This window comes from Microcebus murinus, chromosome 31 (genome assembly GCF_040939455.1).
Source record: "Microcebus murinus isolate Inina chromosome 31, M.murinus_Inina_mat1.0, whole genome shotgun sequence".
NCBI classification, from domain to species: Eukaryota; Metazoa; Chordata; class Mammalia; order Primates; family Cheirogaleidae; genus Microcebus; species Microcebus murinus.
The window spans coordinates 3,465,360-3,484,746 of record NC_134134.1 but is presented as its reverse complement, the minus strand read 5'-3'; positions in this window follow the sequence as shown (position 1 = coordinate 3,484,746).

Here is a 19,387-nt window from a genome sequence, read left to right as displayed (position 1 = left end):
TGTTGTATGATTTTAGGTTTCTTCAACTTGATAATACTTAAGTGTCCAAATAGCATTTATCATGTATGATTGAAACCATAGTGTATTCTGCTGCCTTTGACTGAAGAGCTCTGTAAATGTCGTTTACATCTAACTAGTCTATAATGTCTTTCCCATTATCTGTTTTCTTATTTATCTTCTGTCAATATTTGTATTCATCATTGAAATCATATATATCAGGCATAGCCTTATATATTCATCATTGAAATCATCATATATCATGCATAGCCCAGATAAATAATATATATTTAAAAAATATATAAGCTAAAATGTGTACATTACATGTATATTATCTATGTGTATTCTGTGCCATAGATTTCTCCTAAATGACCCATTTTGTCATTATAAAAGTCTTTGTCTCTTCTGATGGCTTTTGACTTAAAGTGTATTTTCTTTAATTATGCCCACAATATCCTCCTCTTATTATTTATGTAGAATTTTTTTACATTACTTTCAACCATTTGACTTTTTAGAGATAAAGGAAGGATTTTGTAGGTGGCATATACTATGGTTCTGTTTGTTTTTTATGCATACATTCATCTGATTTTTCACTGGAGAGACTAAACCATTTACATTTAATGAAACTTCTGAAGGAAGAGTTTGCAGTTTCTATTATTCAAAAACTGAAATTGAGAATTTGAAAGGAATTGCATTTAATCTGTAGATTAATCTGGACATCTTCACAACATTACATCTTCTCTTGAAGAAGAACGTATTCAAGAGTGTGTTGTTTATTTTCCTATATTTGTGAATTTTTCTGTGTTTCTTCTATTATTTATTTTCAGTTTCATTCCATTCTAGTCAAAAATAAAAGTGAGTAAAATTTCAATTTTCTAAAATTGGTTAAGACTTGTGGCTGAAGAGGTAGTTTTTTAGGAAGAACATTTTATGAGCTATCAAGGAGATTGTATATTCTACTATTATTTTGTAGAGTGTTTCCAATGTATCTGTTAGGTCTAAGTGCTCTGTAGTGTTTTCAAATCTTTTGTTTTCTTATTAATAATTTGACTGGTTTTATTATTATTGAAAGTGGAATAGAATATCAAAGTATCGTATTATTTTGTTCATTTCTGTCAATGCTTTTTAAAAATATATTTGATAACCTTGATTGGAGATAAAGATAGATATCATACAAATGTATTATTTTCATAGGCCCTCCGTGAATGACCACTTTTTATATTTATTGCCCTTTTGGTCTCTTGTGACAGTTTTGACTTAAAGTATATTTTAAAAATTATAACGTCAAAATTATAACGTCAATTATACTTCAAAATAATGTGCCTAATATAATTTTGAACTCCACTGCTCTTTGATGCTAAATGTTTTTCTGATATATCTTGCTATATCCTGCCAATTGTAGTCTATTGTTCTCACCAGGAATGAAGTCAAGTCACTTTAGATAGAATATAGTTGGGTATTTTTTAACTCTTTATTTAACTGTGCCTTCTGACTGGAAACAGTGATACATAAATATTATCATAATTTTCTCAAAGGAAGGACTTACACTTTCTCTTATGTTAATTGCTTTATATAACTTTTGTCACTGTCTTTTCTTTCTTTCCTCTCCTTCTGTCCTGCATTGTGCCTCACTGATTTTTAGTGACATATTTTGTTTGTTTCTTTGCCTAGCTTTCTTTTTTATCTCTATAAACATTTTTTTCTGATATTCACTGTGAGAACTATGTAAAATCTTTTGAACTTGCAACTCTTGTTAAATGAATGACTACTTAACTTTGGTTGCATATAAAAGTTCTTAATCTTTACATCTGCCCTCACCTTTATGATATTGATGTGAATAATTATGTCTTTTTATAATGTATACAAATTAAAACATGGGAATGATAATTTCTTTATTTTGTCTTTCAAATTTTATAGCATAATTAAATATTTTGCACCATCATTATGATAATGCAGAATTCTATTCTTAATATGTGCATATTTTTCTCAGAGAGTTATGTAGTTGTCAAGGGAGGTGGAAACCAGCCTTTGGAAAGGCCACAAAAAACACATGTGTGGACATATGCCCATAGTTTCATTCTCTTTTGAAAGGGAATCCAGGAGATAGGATTTTACTACTAAAGCGATAACTCAGTATCAGCATGGAGGAAGGGCTTTGGTGGGTAAATGCAACAAAGTTTCCTTCCCCTTTCGTGTAGTTCCTGGTGTTTTTTTCTCATCTATGAACAATTAGCAGTTATAATTTCTAAAAGAATCATGGTTGTAATTATATTATTAAGTTCATACATCTATGATGGAAGTAAGGCCATGGTATTCTATTGTGCTTTCTTTCTAATGTACTTTCTATAGTTTTATATATTCAAATTTTTAAGTATATTCACCAGAGTCTGCTTAGTCAGATACTTTGTTATTTTCATCTCTTTCAGAACTCTCTTCCCATTGCAACAAAGACCTGTTGCCTGAGCAGGGTATAAAAGACTCCTTTCAGAAATCAATAATGAGATTATATGGAAGAAATGGCCTTGAAAATATACACTTAAGAAGAGACTGGGAGTGTGTGGGTGAGTATAAGAGGCAGAAAGCATGTTATGATGGTCTTACCCAATGTTTGTCAACTTGCCACAGAAAATTATTCAAATGTTATAAATGTATAAATGTCTTTAGCAAATCATCACATCTAAATAGACACAAGAAAAGACATACTGGAGAGAAATGTTTCAAACTTAATGAAAGTGGCAAAACTTATAACCACAGCTCTAATGTTTCTGGACATAGAAAAAATCATACTAGAGAGAAATTCTACAAGTGTGAAGAATGTGGAAAACCCTTCAACTGTTGCTCAAAACTTATTATACATAGGAGAATTCACACTGGAGAGAAACCCTACAAGTGTGAAGAATGTGGCAAAGCCTTTATGTGTTGCACAAAACTTACTCTACATAAAAAAATTCATATGGGAGAGAAACCCTACAAATGTGAAGAATGTGGCAAAGCCTTTACCCAGTTCACATCCCTTACTCAACATAAAAGAATTCATACTGGAGAGAAACCCTACAAATGTGAAGAATGTGGCAAAGCCTTTAACCAGTCCTCAGACCTTACTCGACATAAAAGAATCCATACTGGAGAGAAACCCTACAAATGTGAAGAATGTGGAAAAGCCTTTAGCCTGTGCACAAACCTTACTCAACATAAAACAATCCATACTGGAGAGAAATCCTACATATGTGAAGAATGTGGAAAAGCCTTTACCCTGTGCACAAACCTTACTCGACATAAAAGAATTCATACTGGAGAGAAACCCTACAAATGTGAAGAATGTGGAAAAGCCTTTACCCTGTGCACAAACCTTACTCAACATAAAAGAATCCATACTGGAGAGAAACCCTACAAATGTGAAGAATGTGGCAAAGCCTTTAACCAGTCCTCAGTCCTTACTCTACATAAAAGAATCCATACTGGAGAAAAACCCTACAAATGTGAAGAATGTGGAAAAGCCTTTAGCCTGTGCACAAACCTTACTCGACATAAAAGAATCCATACTGGAGAGAAACCCTACAAATGTGAAGAATGTGGAAAAGCCTTTACCCTGTGCGCAAACCTTACTCGACATAAAAGAATTCATACTGGAGAGAAACCTTACAAATGTGAAGAATGTGGCAAAGCCTTTAACCAGTCCTCAGTCCTTACTCGACATAAAAGAATCCATACTGGAGAGAAACCCTACAAATGTGAAGAATGTGGCAAAACTTTTACCCGCTGCACACACCTTACTCAACATAAAAGAAATCATACAGGAGAAAAACCCTACAAATGTGAGGAATGTGGTAAATCCTTTACCCAGGTCACACACTTTTCTCGACATAAAAGAATTCATACTGGAGAGAAACCCTACAAAGGTGAAATATGTGGCAAAGCCTTTAACCAGTCCTCGGTCCTTACTCGACATTAAAGAATCCATACTGGAGGAAAACCCGACAAATGTGAAGAATGTGGCAAGGCCTTTAGCCTGTGCACAAACCTTACTCAACATAAAAGAATACATACTAGAGAGAAACTCTAAAAATGTGTAGAATGTGGTAAAGCCATTATCCTGTTCAGAGACCTCACTCAACATAAATGAATCCATACAGGAGAAAAAATATACAAATGTGAGGAATGTGGCAAAGCATTTTCCCAGTGCTCACACATTAATCTACATAAAAGAATTCATATCAGAGAAAAATTCTATGAATGTGAAAATTGTGACATAGTCTTTAATAACTGTTTACATCTTATTCCACATCAAAGAAATCAGACTAGATAAGAGTGATATAAATGTAATGAGTATATAAGTGCTTTACCAAAGGATTAGCCTTAAAATGCACAACGGTACTTATACTTAAAGCAAAACTAATAATATAGACTACTGACAATACCATTAGTTATAACAGATCTTATCTGACATGGGAGAACTTACACTGAAAATAATGCTCCAATATTTTCTCAAATATTGCTCTTCATCACAAAAATTTTAAGGAATAGAAACCTTACAAATATAATGAATGTCAAAAAATATTTATGCAAAAGACATACCTTAGAGAACAATGAACAATTGATACTTAAAATACTTTAATAAATTTCAGAATGCAATTAATCTAGAATCAAGTCTAAACATATATCAGAGGACTCACAGTGCAATACACTAATGCACTAACACATTCACTCATTTCTTTAAACCAGGTTGTTGATTATAGAGAACCACCCAGTTAAAATAGTTAGTTGATTTAATTGTATGTCAGCTTTAAAAAAGAGAGAGATTTTGTGAGAGTTATAATTCCATGTAAAATATACTTTCTGGTCCGTGTGGGGTGAAAATGTAATAAAGTATAAATTTTTGCTATTTTTGGCAAGCAAGTACTGATATTATTCAACTTTAAATACCGTAGTTGGTATGCTTTCATTCTTAGTGTGTATGTGAATGTGTGTTTAATGATAGCTACATCACATTTAATAGAAGTCTTTTGTATTAAGCAGGCATTATTCATGTACGTTTCCATGGAAAATTAAAAACACTGAAATGTAAGATTTATGAAATGGATAGGTACTAAGGATTTTTCTTTTTTTTTCTTTTTTTTTCATTTTTCTTATAATAAACAGTATTTTAAGGGATATATGATATAAGTATACAAACTAATATTCTTCTCATTATAATCAGAATGTAAAAATTACAATATTAAAAATAACTTGTTTTACTACTGCACGTTACGATAATAAAATAGAATGTAATTTGGAATATTTTTAGATTACATGTAAACTTAATTTGTTTCATTAAATTAAAAATGCTTTTACTGTTTCCAACATGTTGTAGATTGAATAAAGTGTTATTATGCCACCAACATTAACGTAGCCCATGTTACTCAAAGTTGGAGGAAATCGATTGTAAAAATGTACTGTCAGGCTACACAATACAAAGACCTAATTTGTGATCCATTTTATCAGTGGCTGTACTTTAAAGAGTAAGGTTCCCAAAGCTTTTTTTCATTACGTTTGTAATTACATTGTTACTGTAATGCTTATAATAAAGATTTTGCACTTAATGAAAGCCATACATTTCTGAACACAGAATGACTAGATGTTACATTCTATACTGCAGTTTTCTTTCAACATGCAACCTGCCTGGCCAGTGAAACAGAAATAAGCATATTTTTTATTTATATTGAATCAGATATCCAAATACATCATGGTTAAGTTGAACTATAGTTGTAGTATATTTACAGACTAAGGAATTATATTTGTGTTTGTGGATGTATGCCTATTTTGAACAGAAAAGAAGACATATTAGACAAAATGGGTAATTTCAAGTGTCGAGAATTTACTAGCAAACTAGAAACTTCAAAGATTCTGAAAGGAAATATTTTATTTGCTTCAAGTTTAACTAATTGTTTTAAGCCCTAAAGCTTCTGAATGGGAACCTGCCCATCCCAATCCTCTGTTCTTACATACTTATTGCTCTTGCTAGGCCTACTATGTTATTTTATTATTTCAAAGTTCATTTATATGACCTGATCTGCAATTCCAACAAGGATTGTTATAAAACTTAATGGTGCTCATAAAATTATCTGAATGTATTAGTAATTGCACAGTGTGGTAATATCATTTCACTTAGTACATTCTATCTTTTCATTCTAATTAGGGAAGCATATTGAAAGCACTTTTTGGTTACTCCTTCTTTTACTTTTGGTCATTTAACTAATTGATTTATTGACTTTATCAGGCTACTTTGTTCAGGTAAACACTAAGAAGGATTTATAAATTATGGAGTTTATTTTATATTTAAATAGAAGAAATAAGTACAGGACAGTGTTAGATATGCAATAGATGCTTTATAATTACCTGTCAATATTTCTGTGGAAGTGAACTTGTGGCTCCAGAGAAGAGATTGAAAATGCCCAGGGTAAAAAGTCACTGATTTTGCATGTAGAGTGAAGAAACTGGCAGAACAACCAACTCTTGGAATTTATAAGTGGAAATTCTGCTTCTTTCATTGCATAATTATCTCCAGTTTTTTGCCATTTTTTATCTTCATTCCGTTCTACAACTGTATTTAAGCCAGTCTTCTTTCCACCTGTGCTTGGGCTACAATATTCTCACTGTCGTACTCAATGCATGTAATTCTACATATAAGATATAACATATAATAAGATGGTATTAATAGGAAGAAACATAAAAGAAACAGAATGTATTCTTGTTAAAATATATATCTTTGTATAATTCGTGGGTTATTTAAAGAAAAAGATGTAAGATATCAAGGAATTTAAAGCTTTATTTAGAAAGGTTAAAGAAAAGATAATGTAAAGAAAGGATCTTGCATAGAATTTTTTATCCTAAAATGATTCATTATGTAGGAAAAAGGAATTTTAGGACAAAACAAAGTTTTATGGAAGGTGTTATAGATGTTGTGTGATATATACATGATGAGATAAACTTTATGATAGGAAACTTATTAAGAAATTTTGACTAAAACAAAGATTTTGGTTAATATTAATATACTCTTAATAAAATGGCATAATATACTTATCCTAATTCTTTAACATGTTTTGTTTTTAATTTTAAAATTATGACTACATAAGGTTTTTCTTTAATTTTGGTAAATAACCTACAAAAACAGCAACAGACTAGAACAACTGAGTGGCCAAGATCCTGAATAAAGTATTATTCCCCTTACTAATTCACAAATTCAAAAGGCTTATCAGCAAAATCTGGATTGGCAATCACATATATCTGATTTTATAGAAACAATTGATAATCATTATCCAAAAAATAAATTATTCCAGTTTCTACATTTAACTCAATAGATATTACCTAAAATAGTAAAAAACATACTCATCAAACCTTAAAATATGTTATTTAAACAAAAAGGGGAGGTATATGTTCCCCCAGAATAGAAAAAATTAAGCCTTATTTACTTTAATTTTTTTTGAGTTATCATAAAAAAGATAATTTAACAGCAGTAGAGAAGTATTGGAAAGGGAGCCATCCACCAGATCCTTTCCCTCACCAGCCTATCTGGTGGAAAGATGATATAGAGAATAAATGGAAAGAGGGATGGGCAAAGGTGTGGGGGAGAGGCTTTTCCTTGTCTTTTGAGAGCTGATGGACAAATAGTCTGGATTCCAAGCAGAAGAATCAAACCCAGAGTGGAAACAGGAGGGGAAAAAATGGAGGAGACCACCAGAAGGGAATGAGGCCCTGGTTGAGGGCTTTAAAAGGATGAAAATAAAGAATAGGAAGTGCTGAAGCAAGAAAACGTGCCAGCCACTGATCATGACATGTGGACAGCTGAAGAGGACCTATGAAGAAGCAGACAGCATACTGAAGTCTATGTCTGCATCTAAAACATCTGTAAACCTCTTTCTTGCCATGATCTGCATAGTGAGCATGGTGGTAAGAATGTCTGATAACCACACTTATCATTACTGGGCCTATATTCCCAATGCACCTTTAAATAAGATTGTCAACTGGGCTGACATCCCTTTCTTAGTATTTAATAATGATACTAATTGGTTACCAGGACCTTATGATTGTTGTGGTCCAATGAAACTCAATGAGGCCATAGCTATAATTAATAAATACAAAGTTGAAACAGAAGGCCCGCCCATATGTATTGGTAAAGGTATTCATTGTTCAAAACCTGCTACTCAAATCTGGCTAGTCACCTGCAACTCTACCAGTGATAAATCTAAAGCCTGGTTATTTCTTTTAACTGTATCCTTTTTTTCTGCTTCTGGACATACTAAATTTGCACCTCCAGATGTACCCATCTGTAAGGAGGTAGTAATTTCTGACCCTAAAATCTGGGTACAATGGAAAAATTGTAAAAGTCACATGGGACGCATTCTTACTGGCTCACCTTCTTGTGGTTATGTATTAATTAGACTGGAGTCCCTATGGGCATCCTGCCTCATCTTATAAAGTTAAAAAACTTCGTTATAAAAAACCTGTCACCTCGATGTCTATAACAGACACTAACTTTGAAAGTCATGTTACCTGGCACCATTATGGTATGAGCACTCCAGCTACTCATAGTTCAGATGGCCCTATTGATCAGCAACTGTGGAAATTATTGGCAGCTTCACACCCTTTGCAGGCCTGGATTACCACAAACACATTAGATCTAAACAGCAGTGGAGAGTGGAATTTTTACCTAAACTCTACTCATTATACTCAACCTTGTGTTAAATTGCCCTACTTATTCATGATTGAATATGCTATCTATGATGCACCTTCCTTCCTAGTGACTTATACCAACTGTTCTTATTTTTCCTGTATCGATTAATCCATAAAATTCAATCCCCATAAAGAAGCACTTTATATTCTTAAAGCCAGAGCAGGGCTGTAATTACCTGTTAAAATGAATAGAATTTGGCAGGAAACCCCAGCAAAGTTTGCTTTGCATAAACTGCTTACCCAGAATCTTAAATGTACCAAAAGATTGATTGGTCTATTAATAGCAGCTACTTTGGGAATTATTGCAATCACTGCAACTGCCACCAAGGCCAGTGTAGCATTACACCAAACAGCTCAAACCACTGAATTTGTTCAAAATTTGCATCACAAATCAAATCAATTATGGTCCACTCAGAATCAAATTGACAGCAAATTGGCTACCTAAGTGGCTGCCTTACAACAAGCAGTCACCTTACTAAGAGACCAGGTCATAAGTCTGCAAAAGCAACTTAGGCTCTGTTGTGATTGGAATATTACTCATTTGTATTTCTCTCTCTTTCTCTGTCTGTATATATAAAATCAAACTATTTCCTTGGGAAAACATTAAAAAACATCTACTCAATCAAGAACGTCTGACTGAACAGATTGGAAATTTACAACAGAAAAATACTAAATACCTTCAGTCACAAACTGAATTTACTCTCTAAGTCTGACACTATTATTGGCATCTCATCTTGTTTGGAGTCAGCTGATCCACTTTCTCATCTTAAAATCTACAAAAATTCCACCGTAATAACTTGTAACATTATTTTACTCGTTTACCTGTGCTTATTTATAGTCTGGAGAAAACTCTAAAAAAACCCAAAAAAACAGCAGAGGACCGACGCATCACCATGATGGCCATACAACTGCATCAACTCATGTCTAATAAAAATTTAAAAAAAGGGGGAATTTGTTGGAAAAATATGATTGAGGAATTAATGAAGTGTAGCTCATAAGACTATTATAGTGTCACCCTATGTTACTATATTAAACACAGAAACAGGAGTGTGCAGGGTTTAGCCCTGAAAGAATGTGTGAACTCAATGGTTCACTTGTCAGAAGCTGCTATCAAGGGTGGGCTCTCATGGCTCCCATAGGGATGTTTTCCAGAAAGGCTTCCTGGTATCTCAAAATCTGTGAGCTTCCTTGTTTCCTTAGAAGACAAGAAAGGGCAAATATGACTCACAGGATGGGAGCCAGAGACAATGAGTGCCCTTTGCCCAGAGAGATGCCCCTGTGTTCTAAACAACCTGTTCATAGAGATCATTTTCCTGCTCTCTCCTCACTGTTTACCGTTAAGTACACAACAACTAGATAAAAATATGTCACTATGCCTCTTTTGTTATACCTTTGTTAAATGATGACTATGTGTTAGAACTTAGAATTTAGCCCTTGAAAGACTCTGTACCTATTTGTTCACCTAGATAGAATAGAAGCCCTATGAAAAGACTTTTGACCCCAACCAACTGCCTGTCTCCCATAGCAACTGCATGGCCTGATATTTAAATATGTTACCCTGAAAACTGGTAATTGATATCTGTGATTATAAGAACCTATGTAAGTCTAACCATACTTTTAGACATTCACGGTGATATGTCTAGTCTATTGAATAAGCCCACTGTTATATCTGATCTTTTTATATAAAACTATAAACTATACCTTAGTCTCTGTATATTCTTTTATTCTATTTCCTATCAATTTTCTTATCCTCTGTGGTGACCCCTATCTAAGGGACCAGGCTTCATGGGGAAAAGCAACTGATCTTTCCACAGCTCTGCCTCAACTCTTCCCCATACTCTATTCCACCTGGGATGTGAATCATCCCTTTGTCCAGCCTGTCCACACTATATATGCCACTATTTTTTATTAGTCATTGAGTTGCTATCGCAGATATCAGACTGAGTATCGTGCTACCAACATGTGTGTTTTCAAGTAACACTTATTTTACTTAATAACGAACACAGAACACAAGAGTAATAATGTTGGTATGTTGCTGTAATTGCTCTATTTTAATGTTAATTATTGTTAATCTTACTGTGTATGATTTATAAATTAAAATTTATAAAAGGTATGTACATATAGAAAAAAATTCAAAGTATACATTGGTTTGGTGTATATCTGTAGCTTCAATCATTCACAGAGAGTCTTAAAATATATGTCCTATGAAGAAGGGTGACTCCTGTATATGTTGAATAGATTAACTAATAAGGTCATTTGAACCCAGAGGGTCATACTGTAGAAAATGTTTTTAGTGTCAAATTCGATTTCTTAAACTAGATACAAGGCTATGCAGGTTTGTTTTCTTTCTTTCTTTCTTTCTTTCTTTCTTTCTTTCTTTCTTTCTTTCTTTCTTTCTTTCTCTTTCTTTCTTTCTTTTTTTTTTTTTTTTTTTTTTGGAAAAGGAGTCTCACTTTGTTGCCCAGGCTAGAGTGAGTGCCGTGGCATCAGCCTAGCTCACAAAAACCTCAAACTCCAGGGCTCAAGCAATCCTCCTTCCTCATCCTCCTGAGTAGCTGGGACTATAGGCATGTGCCACCATGCCTGGCTAATTTGTTCTATATATATTAGTTGGCCAATTAATTTATTTGTATTTATAGTAGACACGGTGTCTCGCTCTTGCTCAGGCTGGTTTCAAACTCCTGACATTGAGCAATTTGCCCGCCTTCGTATCCCAGAGAGCTAGGATTATAGGTGTAAGCCACCACGCCTGGCCTATATAGGTTTTCTGTTTCTTGTTTTATAATTTCTGAAAATTTATATCTTTACAGAACTTACCCATTTGTCTTAAGCTGTCAAATGTATTGATCAAATTGTTAGTACTATTTCTTTATAATAAATTTAAATCTGTATGATTTTTAATGAAGTTCCACCTTCATTCATTATATTGGTCATTTGTGTTTTCTTTTATCCCCTAGATTGATCTAGCTAGAAGTTTATCCAGGGTGTTGATATTTTCAATAAACCAGCCTTTACTTGATTGGTCTGTGTAGTCCGTGCTAGGTAAGGATACTCAGACATGAGTTTCTTCACTAGCTCAGCCAGCATGTGATGAGATCTGTTTGTTTCTGTATGATGCAATGGTTTATGCAATGATATAAGCAGAAGAATAAAATTATAGTGATGACTTGTCACACTCCCAGGCAGCCAGCAGGGTAGTAGCACAGGAATGTTTTTGTCTGGGACAACAGAAGATCCTGGACCAGGCCAACTGCCACAGAGTACTGAGAGAGCCCTGGACTAGATGAAGCAATGGTAAGGCCACCATGGCACACCAGAGGGAGAAAGTGATCTAAGATGATAGTCATCAGAACTAAATTGATCGTATATTGGAAGGATGAGAGGGTGCAGAAGGAGATGGTTATATACACACCCAATGATTACAGTGCTCACCATCTGGGAGATGGACACACTTGAAGCTCTGACTCTTTTGAGGCAATACATAAACTAATCATCTTTACCCCTGTAATATGCTGAAATAAAAAAAAATTAAAAAAGAACTAAATCTTTTGGGAAGAGTACCACAAGGAGCTACTAATGCAGAAAGTCTATACTCAGCATTACAGAAATCCCCTCCAAAATTGAGAAATGTGGTGATTGGTACAATGGGCAAGCATGGAGAGGGGACCCCAGGAAGGAGGTGTCAGGGGCTGGGGGATGGGGGTTGCAGGTGCCAGTGAAAGAAAAGACGCCTTTTTGCATGCTCCAACCTCTTTCATAGACTTCAAAAAAAAAATTTTGAAGGGCTCTCATTCCACAGTACATTACACATATTAGCTATATGAAAATTCATCCACAATATGATTCAATAATGTTGTAGGAATAAAACAGAATGGCTTTTGATAATATCTCCTTGCAAATAATTATATTTTGCAAGGTTTTCATGTTTTCTTTTTGTTTGTATTTTGGTTTGTTTTTAACAAGCTAGAGGTTTTACATCAGGCTGCTGATATTGTTTTAGACCTTTGAAAGTTCACAGGTAGTAGCTTTTAGGCCTGTGTTGCTCCCCTGATAAAACAACCTTACCCTCCACTCTTCACTGTGCACACTGCTTGGGCAGTTTTATCTAGTCCTGTCACATCAGCTCCCCCTAAATGCTACAAGTGCTAAAATGCAGCTTCAGGTCCACATGGTAAACCACCACCCAGAGGTGGTTGCCTTCCCTGGACAACCCATACTCACACTTAGCTGGGTGGAAGCTAGGCTCACACTGTACCTTCTTTCACAACCACCTAGGTACTTCAGAACATCTTGTCTCAGCAGAAGACACCACAATCATTCATCCTCTGAATTTGTAAGTCCAAGAGTCGTTATCAAGGCCTATCCTTCACTCCCTATTCTTAACCACTTTGGTACTCGCTCACCAGCTGTGGAACCTTGCCTGGAGCTGGCACTGATAGTCCACAGGATAGTTTGTGCTGTACATTGGTGACGAATCCGTTTTGCTCTTGTGTGATGAGGAAAGCTTTAAAGCACTGAAAGCTTGTTTTACTTTACAGGCAGCTTTAGGCAAACAACTATAATAACTCATAGTAAGGACTTGTTAAAAGGTCACAGATTGGTAGTAACTTATTTGCTGAACATACACACTGCAACTACAGAGATAAAAGCTGTAAAAGTAAAAGCTTTTGGCTGTCACCTAAAGTCTACCGCAGCTGTGCACCTTCATATCATGGCTGTTGGCTAAAGCCAATACTCAGCTGTCCGTTTTCATCTGTGGCTGTTGACTATAGTCGATGCTCCTATAGAAGTGGTAAGTAGGCTTAAGTCTCATTGATTTCTTAATATTTCTCTTACCTGCTTCATATGTTCCTACCTCAGTAAAAAATACCATCGTGCACTTCATCTCACCTCTAATAGTACCTGAAACTATCTCTCTCCTTCATCAATGCCAAAGCCTCAGCAGGGCCCTAGTCACTGCCACCTTGATTGGTCTGATGGGTTCCCAACTATGCTTTCCCCCTGAAAGTTGGCCCCTGCAATCCCACCCATACACCTCTACTAGCTAGAGGGATGATAAAAGGCCAGTTTTATCACATCAATCCCTCTACAAAATTCTTCAGAGCCCCCACAGTTTCTGAGCTATCAGAATCAATATATAAAGCTCCTTTGTATTGAACTCTAATTCCTGATAGTTTCCTTCCATGCTCTCCTTTATCATTCCACCTGTGTTATTTTCTTAAATGTTTAAGTGTCTACTATCCACCAGCCACTGCTAGAAGGATCCTACACATGTCCCATGCTCTCTCACCATTTACAAATAAATTGAATTTCTAATTACACCATGCCATTTTCTACCACTTTACCTATGCAAACATTGTTTTTTCTCTTCCTGAACTCCTTCTGCAACTCCTCCTGTGCCTAATTAATTATAGTTCATACATGCCTGAATACAGAGATAAAATGTAGTGTGTTTTCTTTACTTATAACATACCTGGTTTTCTCTAGGAGCCCCCAGTCACAAATTTCAGGAAAAAAATTAAGTCCAATTGCCATTTTACAAATGAGAAAACGGAGAGTCAGTAAGCATAAATAAATTGCTCAAAGTTATACAGCAAGTAGAGGAGCTTGATTTGCCCAAAAGTGGTACTTATAAGTATGCTATACAGTTTCTTGAAAAATGGCTTGTTTATGGAAATTTTTTTCACTACTCACCTGAGCTTTCGTCTGTGAAGAAGCTTTGCTATATGCTGAGTGACAAAAATTTGGCCCATTCAACCAATTTAATTAATCCCTTCTGGAAACAAAGACTTTATAAGGAATCACAATTGCTCACTTAATGTCCCTTAGGCAAATGATACATTGGGGTAAAATGACAGAATACTTAAACTTGTATTGATGTTACTTTTATCCTTAAAAGTAGTGATGATGCTTTGCTAATATACTGATAATAGTAAATAAAGACTCTCTATATGCATGAATTAGGTGTGCATGCCCCAAAAGCGTTTATTGGTAGGAGTTTGAGATAAACAGTATAGGGACTGTTTATCTCAAACTCCTACCTGTTCTCTACTGACCTCTGCTCATTTCCTTCTACTCTCCACCCAGCTCACACCACTTGAGCCAAAACTCACCAAGCTCACACTCAGGTTCTTCTCACATATCCTCACACAGTGACCTCACTACCTTCATCCAGACCGCTGCTCAAACGGATATCCCTATGGGGATATCACCCACACCCCACCCCACCATCAACTCTCCCTCCACCTATCCTGTTTTACTGCTGTCTATCAAAGTTACATTTACCTGACATTATAGATTTGTGTCAATTACCACACAGAGAATGAAAGCTCAGGGAGCCTGGGAGCCTTCTCTGTTTTGTTTCCCGCATTCTCTCCTGTGCAGTAGGAATTATGACCTCAATGGATGAATGTAGATTTTGCTCTTCTGTACACACCTGAGTATAGATTATTCTTTGGCTAAACTGTTTGGCTGCCTTGTGGGTTTGTCTTAGTATTGGCCAGTACTGTCTCTCCCTGTGTCTGGTTTCTGCTAGGTATCTGAGAGAACATTGTGAATACGGAAAATTGTTGGTATCTCTGCTGTAGGATAAGCTGTAGCCTTTAACCATGTGTTGCTATTTAGCTCTTGAAAAGTGTCTAGTGTGACTAAAACAGTAAATTTTTATTGTATTTAGTACTTCAGAATGTTTACTGTAATTGTGAGAGGATTTCAATTTCTAGAACTTTAATTAAGGAAAAAAATATTTCAAAAGTACATGTTCAAATGCAACAGTGATTATGTTCTCTCCTCCAATGTGTCAAGTGTCATAATCTAGAACTCTTTTATGATTCCTTAGTAAATCCTGGTGACATGCAAATGTAATTATTTACTGAAACTAAAAGAAGAAGGGTAGGGCAAAAATGAATTTGAAGTGCTGGAAAGTGCCTTGTGATTTAATTTAGAGTAATTATGTACAGATTGTGAGTATATCTCTTTCAATCTGTCTTGAAAGTTAACAAATAAGGAACAAGCAAGGCTGAACAACCAGACATCAAAGGTTGTGTCATTCTTTAGGCCTATTTTTCAGACTCCAGGATCCCTGGCTTCTTTTAGTCCTCACCATGCTGGAATTCCTGGTCTTTTCTGGAAATACCACAGTCATCCTTCTCATTCAGCCCTACCCACCTCTCCACTGCCCTATATATTTTCTGATGAGCAAGCCATCCCTCATGTGCCAGTTCTATATGTCCATGTTTATTTCTCATATGGCCCTCAACTTTCTCTCTAGGGATTATCACATATCTCTCACTGACTGAGGCATTCATCTCTTCCTCCTCATCACCCTGTTGGTAGCAGAGTGTTAGATGCTGGCCGTCCTTTTTTAGGACTGATATGTGGCCATCTGTCCCCCATTGCTCTACCCCATCCACATTCCCCGTGTTCTCTGTGTTTTCCTGGTGCTTCCATCTTGGCTAAGCGCAGTGCTCAATGCCTTCATCCAAGTGCTCTGCCCTCTGACTGTCCATAACTTCACTTCCAGAGAAGGTCATCGTTTTGTTTCTGAGATCCCAGCTGTATTTAAAATAGTCTCTTCTGACACTTCCCTCTATATAAGGTTCTTTTTATCCATGGTGTTATTTTTCTCTTCCCTCCTATCTTAGCTATTATGGTCTCCTATGTATTCATCCTGTCTTCTTGACTGTTGATAGTCTCAAGACTGGGGCACATGGAATCCCTGGCTACTTACTTCTCTCAAATGCCCCTGGAGTCTCTATTCTATATGGCTTCCATTACCAAGTCTCTTCTACAAAAGTCTCATCTCCTTGAGCAGGAGAATTGGTCTCTGTCATCTACACCATCCTAATGCCAATGCTCAACCGTCTCATCTACAATCTGACAAACGGGGATGTGTTTGAAGCCTCCGGGAGAGTTCCCAGGAAATAGGGAATATGAAATATTTAACTATCCACTGAAAATCCAAATCTAAAACAAGGAAACATATACATTGAAATGGTGGGATTTACCATAAGTAGAGAGACATATTCATATGCATTTAACTGTAAAGCCAGATATTTTGAGGAACAGATAATAGACAAAAAGAAATGATTGTGTCTTGAAGGTTGACATGAAAATTCGTGAATTTCTCTTTTTTTCATTTCTGTATTTTTACCCCCAATAAATATATTAGGAAAGTGGCTTATTTGTGTACTATATCAAATATCGTTTCTTATTCCTGTGCAATCATCTTATTTGGTCATTGTTATTTATTTTCCTATATTTTTGTTTTTAATTGACAAATAATTGTGTATGTATATGTCAGACACAGTGTGATGATTTTATCTAGGCATACTTTGGGAAAGATATGATTAAACGAATTGACATTTTTCAAAAGAGAGAAATGAATGTTCAACAGATATATGTCAAAATGCTCAACCTATCTAATCATCATGGAAATGAAAGATAAGCCAAAATGAGCTATTACCTCACACCTGTGAGAATGTCTATTCTCAATAAGATGAATGCTAAGTGCTGGTGAGGGTGTGGAGAAAAGGAAACACTTGCATATTGTTGCTGTGAATATAAATTAGGACAGCCAAATTTATTTGTATATCAATGAATTTAGGGAGTACCAGGCATGTTTTTTCTTTGTATGTTCTTTGATTATATGAATTATATAGTGTTAAATTCAGGACACTTATTGTATCATTCATTCAATGAATATAGGTTTCACACAGTAGATAATATTTTATCCCTCAACCCCAATCACCCTCCTCCCTTCTGAGTCATAAAAACCTATTTTCTCAACACAGCCATTGTAGGAAATAGTATAGAGATTCTATAAAAATGAAAATTGAATTACCATATGATCCATCACTACCATTTCTAGAAGCATATTCAGTTGAAGCAAAACCAGTATGTAGAAGATATATCTGTCCTTCCATATTCATTAGAACAATATTCATTGTAGTCTAGGTATAGAAGCAGCTTAAGTGTCCACCAGCACATGAGTGGATAAAGAAAATGAGGTGCATTTACACAATGAGCTGTCAAACAAAATGAAATTCTGTCATTTGTGACAACATGTTTTGAACTGAAGGGCATGATGCTAAGTAAAGTAAGCCAGGCACAGAAAGACAAATACTGTATGATCTCATTTATCTGTGGAATCTAAAGAAAGCTGATTTCATAGTGGGAAGTGTGGTCACCACAAAGAGTGGGGGATGGGGAAAGAGAAAAATCAAAGGGTACAAAGTATCAGTTTGTTCATTTTTTTAAATTCATAGACCTCTAAATGGAAGAACCCTGGTATCCTTACCTAATTATATCTATTAAATTGTAGTATTCTTCTAATGCTGCCATTATGGACAATATAATAATTTATATTTTTAATGTATAATTTTTCCTAAATTTGAAATTTTCCCTAAAGTCACCCTAACTCTAACTTCCTGGCATGAGATAACTAAATCAAAATTTATTGATATATTTATAATTTTTAAATAATCTTGACATTTTTGCATAATTCACTTTGCAATCATTGTTGGAGACTAAGACCCTTCATATTCCAACGACTTGCCCTATGCACGGGCCTCCTCGTCCTAGAAAATAGCACCCAGCTCCCCAGCTGTAGTTCCAAGAAGAATGCATTCCATGCCATGCTTGCTCCAGGGCATGCCACCTGCAATTGTTCCCAACCCCCTGCCAGGTTGGGGTTGAGAGATCCATCACAAAGAGCTTCCGGTGCCATTGGGATGCTGATTGGGGCTAATTAGCCCACAAGAAAGCCTCATTATTCCCCCACTCTATTTTTCTGTTTCTACTTCCTTGTTTTCTGTATATAAAACCTACTAAAAATCCAAGTAAAGTAGACCTTGACAATCATTCGCTTGGTCTCGTTTCTTTCTCTCGCTCATCTCTTTCAGGCACGGTCCCCCTCGCCCCCGCGAGTAACAAGGTCCCGCGGGTCGGGACAAATCATTACATGATTGACCTGTATATTTGCTTTGTGACTCAATATTTGTTATTTTTATAAAGTTTAGGAAAGATGTATGGTTTTCATAATTTTTTTTTATTTCAAGAAATTATTAGAATACAAAAATTATAGTGACATTTTATATCTTTGCCTCTCCCTAGTGAGTGTTAGAGGTATGCCCTTACCCTCAATGATGATCAAGGCATCCCTCAGATGTGGGTCTTCCCTCAATGCCCTGAATCCCTGGTGAATACCACCACCATTTGAGTACCATAGTGTTAATCAGTCAGTACCAATTTGATGGCAAGTACATGTGGAGCCCATTTTTCTGATCTTATGTCACTTCACTTTGGATAATGGGCTCACTCAATCCAGGAAAATATAAGTAGTGCTAGCTCACTGTCATTTCTTAAAATTGAGTAATATTTCATTGTAAACACATACCAAATATTAATAATCCACTCATAAGTTGACGAGCTCTTGAGTGGTTTTTATTTTGTACTTTAAAATTATAACATGCTCATTAATTTTATTTCATCAGAATTTGTATCTTCAGAGGTGTAGGTTCTTATCAATTAATCAACAGGTGTCCTGAAAATTTCATCAAACTATAGGAGCTCCCTCCAAGAAGGCCCATGAGGGGGGTGAACTGCAATGCAGATTAAAGTGAATGACATACTAATTACACCTAGGATACCCTAGATCACTTTGTAAATCTTATTATGGCTT